Below are 9812 nucleotides of genomic sequence, written 5' to 3' on the forward strand. Positions count from 1 at the left end.
CATCATAACAGGGTTTCTGTGGTCCAAGCTGTTCATCGAGGGTTAACCACACGGGTTTGAGGTTGCACGGCTGGAGAATGTGCCGTGGATTATTTTCTCTGCATGAAATGGGATATTTCATGGTTCAAAAAAAAAAAGACTGGGAGATTAAATAATGAAGCGGCTGAATGTTTCCAATGCGTTTTTCTAAAGCTGGTCAAGGCCAGACTCCTTCTCTTGGTTTATCATATCATTCCTAGAGTCTTTTTTAAAGCAATAGGACAGCCATGTTAAAGCTGCTCTTGTGCATGAAATTAAAATACACTGTTATCAGCTTCTGATAATGACAAAAAGTAGCTTAAAATACCACAAAAGAAGATTGTGCATATTCAAATTTGGTGCATATTATTAATCAAAAATTAAGTTTTGAAATATTTACAGTTGGAAATTTACAAAACAAATAAATGGAACAAAATAAAAATTATTCATTTTGACTCATACAATGTATTTTTGGCTGCTGCTACAATTATACCCCAGCGACTTAAGACTGGTTTTGTGCTCCAGGGTCACAAATTAGCTTTCGCTTGCATGCATGCAAATATTGAAGCAAAAGTACAAAATGCAAGAGCTATAACCAATGGATGCTTTGCAGTGAATGGGTGCCGTCAGAATTAGAGTTCAAACAGCTGATATAAAAACATCGCAACAATCCAAAAGTAATCCATAATAACTCTTCCTCCAGTGAAAAGGTCTCTCGCATCAAAATTAGAGAAACTTTCTTATCATGATTATAGTGAACAAAACATCACGGTTATCAGTTAAAATGTGCTGGAAATGTTCAAAAAGTTCTGACACACAAATCGTCACTCCAAGTTTTATTTTTAAAACCAACAAACAACAAATAAAATTACTTTTGGTTGCATAAACACTAAAGCAATTACAGTACCAATGATGATGTCCGGATCTTAACATTTCTGACAGCAGTTTATCTAATAACATATGAAATGATCAAATAAAACTTTGAAAAGGTTTCATAAAATGCTAAACCTCACATTTCAGCCTTTAAATAAAGAAAGGGGTTTAGTCAAAATGATAATTGATTAATAAATGATCAAGGGCTTAGACTAAGCCAGGATTAGGCCATAGTTCAATTAGGACTTTTGAGTAATTTTTATAAACGTGCCTTAGAAAAAAATATATTACCGGTGTGCATCTCGAGACAAAACGAAGGCACTGAAATATATTAAGATCAGTTGAAACAGCTCAGACTTACATTTTAGTCTGGGACTAGGCTGAAGCCTTGTCTGTGAAACCAGGGGTGAATGTATTTTATCTGCTCCCCAAATAATTTACAGGAGCACATGCAAATCCGGTCTGGTTTTTCAAATCCAACTCTCTGTAAATCCACTCTCTGACAGCAGGTGGCGCTTATTGAGCAGCAGAATTACATCGGTTTCCGCTGTAACTCCAAAACAAAACCGCATTGGGATTAAAACACTACTTTATTAGGTATTACATGGGAGCAAAGATGAAAAAATTCCATCAAATCTTTTCTGAAGATAGTCAGAACCTTCATATAATTAATGAATTCATATATTCATATGTATAATTCCCTTAGCACGCTTTTAAAACCTCCCAGCTTTCCACCTTGTTTCCACACAAAACGAAACTAGTCGACCGTTTTAAAAGCCAGAGGAAGGAGCTTTCTGCTAAACAGATTCTTCATCTTTAGCCCAACTACAGTATTCCCTTAACCAATCTAACTAGCTACGAGATTTAAATGTTTAAAAGCTCTGCCAACAGATCCTCATCAAAGCAAACCCTTGAGAGAGATTCTTCAACCACCACCAGAACAAAACTCTCTGCCTCCTTAAAGCGAAGCTTTTAAACATTAGCACAAAGTTAAGACTTTTCTGGGAGTTAAGCATATTCTCTCAGTGAGACTGCAGTCGTTTCCCAGCAGTGCGTCGGAGCTGATGAGCTGGAAGACAGAAGTAATGAGTGTTTCCAATCATATGTTGTGTTTTTTTCTTCAAAAGGGGCTGATGAGCATGTGCTGCTCTCGTCTGCCTCTCATTTGAATATGAATGGGGCTGAAAAAGTGATTAGGCTATGATGACTATGCCGTGATTATTCTTTTACTCTGATTACTCTCTTGAACGCCCGACCTCTTCAGATATCATCCACCCACCCATCCCTCAACCCTACACCAGCTTCAGTATAAACAAGTGCTCAAACAATGCAGACACGCATGCAAACAATCAACACTATTACCAAATGCAATCCATTCTTAGTGCTTTTTGTCCTACAGAACATGCTATGAAAAAAATGGTTTAGAAAAACAAACAAACAAAAAAATTTTTCATAAAATTAAAAATTCAAACATTAAAATATATAAAAATAAATTATATTAAAGTACCACATATATTAATAAAACAAAGCTAATATATTTATACTTTATGTATTTTAATGTTTTTATTTTTAAGCAGTAAAAACATTAGTTTTAAAAAATGTACTTATCTAATGTAAAAATAACAGTATTTTTAAACATTATTATTACAAATTAAAATAATAATTAAAAATAAGCATTTAAAAAAAATGTAAGCTATATATATATATATTTGAATATATCTTTTATTTTAATATATTTGACATGAAAAACATGAAACACATTGTTAATAAACATTAAAATATGTTTAAAATTTTTTAATTGTATTTGTTAAATTGTTTTTTATAAATGTGTTTTTATGTGTATATTTATTTTTGTGAATAATATTTATGAAAAATCGCCTATTAATATTTTAATCTATCAAAAACAATCAAAACTTTAAAAATTAAAATATACAAATGATAAAATATAATAAAGCATAAGATATATTATTAAAAATTATTTTTTTTAATTAATATATCTTATACATTAACATAGCTTATATTTTAATATTTTTAAACATTATTAGAAATCAATTGAAAACATTACTAAAAAAATAAAAATTTAAAATATAAAAGATATATAATTTTATATTTTAATTTAAACGGACGGGACATATATTTAAATGTTTCTAATAACATTTAAATATATTAAAACAAGCTATATTAATGTATTAGATATATTAATTAAAAATGCATTTTAATAAATAAACAAACAACAAATCAATCTTATGCTTTATTATTATTTTTATTATTTGTATATTTTAATCATATTACTTTTATTATTAGTAAAGTTTTGATTGTTTTTGATAGATAGATAGATAGATAGATAGATAGATAGATAGATAGATAGATAGATAGATAGATAGATAGATAGATAGATAGATAGATAGATAAGGGAAATTTACTCCTTCAGGAAAAAAAATGAAAAAAAAAAAAAACTATTTCTAATGGTGAGTTATGCTCCACGTTATTTATTGTGTGAGTGCATAAGACAGTGGCATGTTCACAGCAAATAAAATATTAACCAATGAGAATGATGAATTCATGGCTATATATAGCGAATGAAGAGCAGATGAGATGTGGACGAATGGTGCTGCTCTATAAGCAGCAATGAGAAGTGGATAAATGAGGTTGTTTGGGGCTCGTGGCTGTTTTACATGCACTTCTGCTGAATCATCATGTGGCTCGTGAGTCGCAAACTTACAAAAGAGGAATTACAGCGCTGGCGGAACAAACTGAGCGCGAGAGGCTGAGGTAGCACAGGACGTTTACAGCGCTGGCGAGCGAGAGGCTGAGGTACAGATGTGTCTGATCTCAAAGCACACGCTGAGTATAAATCTGCTCCTCTAATGGAATTACCAAAAGCACCACTGCAGAAATTAGCTTTAGCATTTGCATGCATTTTGATGAAAACTAAATCTTGCTGTTCATGTGTGGAAAGACACTAACATCATGCATCCCTAAACCCCGCCCCCTCATTGAATATTCTAAGAGGCTTTGCAACAATGCACGAGATCAATCCATGACCTGTAAATCATCTACCTCATGTCATCTTCATTATTAACCATCAAAAATAACATCTTCTACCATCGTGATGATGTATTTAGAGCACTCCCGTGTGCAAGCTGAATAAAATATGAACACGGTAAACTCAAGTATAAAGAGGCTTCAACAAAATATTACATTCAAAATAGTCCTCCCCGTTCCAAGTATTTAAACTAGAAATAGGCATGGCTAAATATATAAATAAAATAGGAAAAATCAACACTGAAAATGCTGCCTATAATTGTTTTGTTTGTTTGTTTGTTTGTAATAGAGGCAACAACAAGTAGCATTTAGTTAAAAATAGACAATATGTAATTCAAAAAGCAGACATAGCTTAACAAAATAAGAAAGATTGCAATACACAAAGTGGTGGCCAAAACTACATTTAGTTTTGCTTTGTATTATTTGGATTAACTTTATTTATTCAAAACAGGTAAATGAGGTAAGTATTTAATAAAAGTAATAAAGTAGGCATGGCTAAATGAATAAAAATAAATGGTATTTAAACAAACAAACAAATCAATCAATCAATAAATAGGTGAGACTGTAAAGAATATTTAATAAAACAACAATTCTCCAGTTCTAAACAGATCATATACAGATTTTGACTGCATTATGAGGGTAACAAAAACAAAAAAGTATACAAGCAAATAAATACGTTGATATAAAATGTTGGTCATGCCACTCATGCACAGGCAATGTGTAATGACTTTAATAGACTGCTTACAGTATGTGCCATCTCTACAGTGCAGTGTTGGGCAAATCAAATGAATCGCATCACTGCATCTGTGAGAGTTTTTATTTATCCACTTCAATGCAGAAAGTCAAGTTATAAGCGCTCAAAGTGAGGTTGAGTTCAAAGAACTTTGACCCACTAATAAAGCAAATGCATTCAGGTTTATACGTCGTAAGAATCCCAATGTAAGAAGCTGCGGAAAGTGCTTTGACCTTCCGTGGCATCAGAAGTGCGTTTTTATTGCCACAAAGTATCTGGAAGTGTCCGTAAGCCTCCCGCCTGTTTAATCCTAACACAACGGCCCGCCTCTGTTTGCAGATCATTGTTATTTGTCGAGCGTCTTGTGCTGATTTGATCCTCCTGAATCACGCAGCGGATTTGAGGCTTTAGATAATGAAAGGGATGCTAATAGCAGCTAATCTGATCAGCTGGGAATAAACGGAGAAACCACGGCAAGGTCTTGGACACAGATTATTACTATTGTCAAGTCTTTATCTCGTTCAGTTGTCCAGAAATCGCGTGTATGCTGTCATCTGTGTGTGTGGTGATAAAAGTGAAAAAAAACACTTGTCTGGAGTGTTGAGAAGTGAGTTTGAGTCACACCCCCAGGATACTTGGGAAGTGGGTTTGAGTATTTACCCCAACATCCGGAGGCAGAGGCTGTGCAATATGTATTTGTAAATAAATTAATTAATAAACAGAGAATCAAATGAATGAATGGACAAATCAATCAATCAATCAATTGGAGAACAAATGGACAAAAAGAGATCACAACACTCAAAACAGCAGCTATACTAAACAAAGCTGCAAGTATTTTCAGTAAACACTCAAAACAGCAGCTATACTAAACAAAGCTGCAAGTATTTTCAGTAGAAACAACATTTTAAGATTTTTTTCAAAGAGGTAATAAGTACAGTTGAGATCGACGCTAAGCACGTGCCCCCTTACAAGCTCCGCTCACCATCACATCCTTCGGAAAATTGTTTTACTCTGTCCGGGGCGTCACATGTTTTGTTCCAGACTCTTACGGCTCTTGCTGCGATAGGCTATCGACCTCTGGCGTTGGACACTGTGGAATGAGAGCTGTGCCAATTTGTCACCCGCATTTGATTGGTATAAAGTGTGGATACAATATAGGTTTATCATCCAAAACCCTGATAACCATCAAATTCATTATATTTTGTACATAGGGGTGTATTTTACCCCCAGACGCTGCATTTAAATGAGGTTATTGACGATCACCTACTTGACGTTCTGTCGCTAAAGTGATATGGCAGTTACTTTCATACATGTTCTAGGGACTGTTCCCCAGTGGCTGAATTTGGGAAGATGATTGCCTTAACCTCTCTAAGTTGTTTAAGATTAACTGCCTTGTACCTGCTACACTTATTTGTGATTTTTCAAATTTGGGAGTGCACGGGACAAAGAAGGGCATTGTTGGCTTGACTTACAGCTGCTAAAAAACTACTTGCCAGCGCTTGAACCTCCACACTCAACATCTTGCTTTCGAGCTGGGCTTTTAATTTAATTGGATATTGTTTACTTGGAGTTGTCATAGCTAAGTCCACGGTGCCAAGATCGCAATAGGCTTGGCACTCATTTGCTGCCCTCCTCCGTGTGCGTTAGATTTAACTCTGCGATTGGATATGGGGATCGTGATCCCAAGGGCGGGTGGTTTCCCCATGGGATTTTATTTATTTTCTTTTATTTTGTTTCTTTTAGTATTTTTTTTTTTTTATTTTTTTTTTTTTATGTTAATTAGCCTTTCAATTATTATGTGCGTATGTAAGACCCCATGTTATGTCAATGATGTATATATACATTTATAGTCTATTTCTGTGAAGCATTCTTATGCGTTTTGGCACCTAAGCAAAAATACATAAAAATTTGAAACAAAAGAAAAAGGAAATAGTTTGCTAGAGGCGCAATATTTTACCAAGTAGTAATATGTAGGTAAATAATAAATAATCCACCACTGAAAACAGCCAGTCTTAACACCAATGGTAGTATTTTCATTACAGGCAACAACTGGTTCTTTTTAATAGGTAATTTGTTATAATACGTATTTTAATCAATAACAAAGGTAATAAGTATTTCCATTTAAGCAGGGTGAATGAATGAGAAAGACTGCATCACTCAAAACAGCAGCTAAAACAGCTGAAGTATTGTTGGTAGCAGTGTTTTTGTGTATGCTATCATCCGTGTGTGTGGCTGCAGTCTAAAGTAAAAAACAACAACACTAATCTGGCGACTTAGGAGGGGAGTTTGAAACGCACCCCCAACACCCCGGTTCATCCCTCGGGTATGTACCCGCAAAGAAAGAGCAACAGAAAATTCCCACAAACTAACCCCATAATGTGAGGAAAAACAAACAAGCACGGCAGAAGGGCCTATTTCCGTGGCGCTGGTTACTTGAGGCCTCCTATGGGGTGCGAGTGTTCTCCTCACCCAAACGCGAGACGTGGTATTTTGGGAGCGTCTGGATTTGCTTCGTCCCTTTGGAACAGCTTGTTCAAGTGAGTTTATTTAGCAGGACTGCTCTAAATGAAGCCGCCGAGCGCTGGCGGCTCGCTAACATTAATCTGTGGATTGTGGCTTATCCTTCCACTAGAGCTCTGCTTTGCCGGCCAGCGGCTGACCCCTGAGTTGATATCATTGTAGAGGAGAGAGCCTGTTTAAAGCGTCAATGTGACTTTTGCTTGATAACTCGTAATCTACGCCGAGGCCAACACGACCGTGTTCGGCCACCTCATCTGCGCTGTCTTTGTTGTTTGTCCTGTAGAGAAACTTGAAGAAGGGTTTTCCCGGGGCTAGAGTCAAGCCAGATCACTGGTTACTCCCTTCGACTTTTGATTCCTGATGTGAATAGGACGATCACCTACACTCATCTGTATTCCGTTGACCTTGACTGACTTATGTCCCACAATAGGAATAGTGACCCCAGGTTATTTTACGAGCTGAGCTGGGGGACATCAACATGGATAGAGTTACATCAGGGACACAACGCCCGGAACATCTAATGTCCCCAAGCCGGAAAACTCATCTGATTCTTGCTGACAATGATGGCACATTAATCCACCTGTTTGTGTGAAAGCACCTGTGATTGTCCATTCCAGGGCGTGGGTTGCAGCACCTGTCCGATGCTGCCTTCGTAATCAACAGGCAATCTGAGCTACTCACAAGCACAAAGGGGCACTAAGATTATAACGAACTGAGGACCCTCATGACAGCATAATAATTTAAAATCTTTCCTTTCTCCTATAGTATCCTCCCCTGGTGCCTTTAGTTATTTGGACGCTTTTCCTCTGCTCTGCGTGAGGGGACCTGAATGGCCTGGCCATCTCCCCACAGGGTCCTGTATTCCACAATCCTGCAGCTTCAAGGCAGCGGCCGAGAAGCCCAAACCACTGGATCCGCATCCCTCTCGGGAGCCGCAGCCTAGCTACTCTCGTTCCGCCGTCGTTGCTGTCATTGAGCGCTCGCTGGGCACTCTCCTCCGCTTTGGTGGCTGACTGTACATCACTTAGAGAGGCCGAGGAGAGCCAAGCTCACTCGTGTGAAACTGTACAAACGGCTGGATTAGGACAGCAGAGATGTGATCCCGCTGATCTGTCTGAAACCGGCGAGCATTCGATGGTTGGTAAAGAGGAGGGTCAGTCCGTGAGAGGAACTCAAAAATGAGAGTGTTAATTAATCGCGTGGGTACACAGTTCATAAACATAAGCTCATCTTTTATACCTCATTATAAAACTATCAAGCATGTTTCAAAAACACTGAAGATGCAATCATGCGTCATCAGGACTCCTTCAAACAGATTTTAAACTGTGCGGGTGCATCAGGTAACATCGAGGGGGACTGCTCTCATCGTGTATGATCTACAGTAGAGAGAATATGGCTGTTTATTATGAGGAAGCTGATGGATAAGTAGGAATTGCTTGTATTGAAGAATTCTGTGGGAAAATCTGTGAAAAAGGCTACCAGTTTTCATCTTATGGTCCAGAGAAATCTCTGCAGATGCAGTCCTCCGAAGTAGCCATTTACAGTCGAAAAAAGCATGCATGGGTGATTAAATATCATGCATAGTTTTGGATGAATTAAGTCTAAAATATCACACTTAGTCATCATGCAATCATTTAATCCTACATCTTTTCTAAATGAATATATGAACCATGGGGAAGATCAGACTGTCGATGCATGGCCACAAAAGGAGATATAAGAAAAAAATAGAGTAAATTGTTGCACTGTTTTTCATGGAGCAGATGGGTCAATGCTCAGTGTGACAAGAGCCTGTAAATCATGGCAATAATACTAACTAGGATCATTATTTCTTTTCGTTTCTTTAAAAATATTTGCACGTTGCTGCTTTTGGTGCGCAAAACTGCGAAGAGCCCCCCCCCTCCCCCCACTACCCCAAAAAAATAGCTTATGCACTAGTTCATCTAATGATATAATTTCAACAAATTATTGACCCGGAAATTTTTTAAAATCAGATCAGATAAAAATAACCTTAAGTGAACTTTAAATCGCACCGTGACTATGAGTTCAGACCTCACATAGATAGCATCTGTGCTTGGAAAACTTTTTATTTCATTAAACATTAATTCAACTGTTTATTGTTTAATGGTGCCTCATTTACTCCTGGGAGCAGAAACACAATCAACACATATATTGGTTATATTTATTTTTACATTTATTGGTGGGGGTGTGGGGCTTTCATCAGGCCCCTATTTCTTGTTACATTACATTACTTAATTACTAATAACGAAGTAACTTAATTCTAAAATGAAAAACTGAATTTGGTAGAAAAAAAAAAACATGTGCAAGAAAAAATAAGGCTAAGTGCATAGGGCCGTAAAAAACGTCATTTTTTTAGTGGACTTTAAGCAGACCTTCAAACTTATACATACTTTTTGTTTATTTAAAAAGAATGTACCATTAACAACCTGAGTATTAAAACTAACATGGAAGAAAGTGAATGTGGTACAAAAAATAAAACCGAATTTCTAACGATTTCATTTTCATCTCACAATTGCCACAGGCTACAACGGCTGTGTGTTTCCACCTTAGTGTTCGCCAATTTTATTCTATGCGATTAACAAGAATAAATTTATCACTTTTACAT

Source organism: Cyprinus carpio, chromosome B1, assembly GCF_018340385.1.
Source record: "Cyprinus carpio isolate SPL01 chromosome B1, ASM1834038v1, whole genome shotgun sequence".
NCBI lineage: Eukaryota > Metazoa > Chordata > Actinopteri > Cypriniformes > Cyprinidae > Cyprinus > Cyprinus carpio.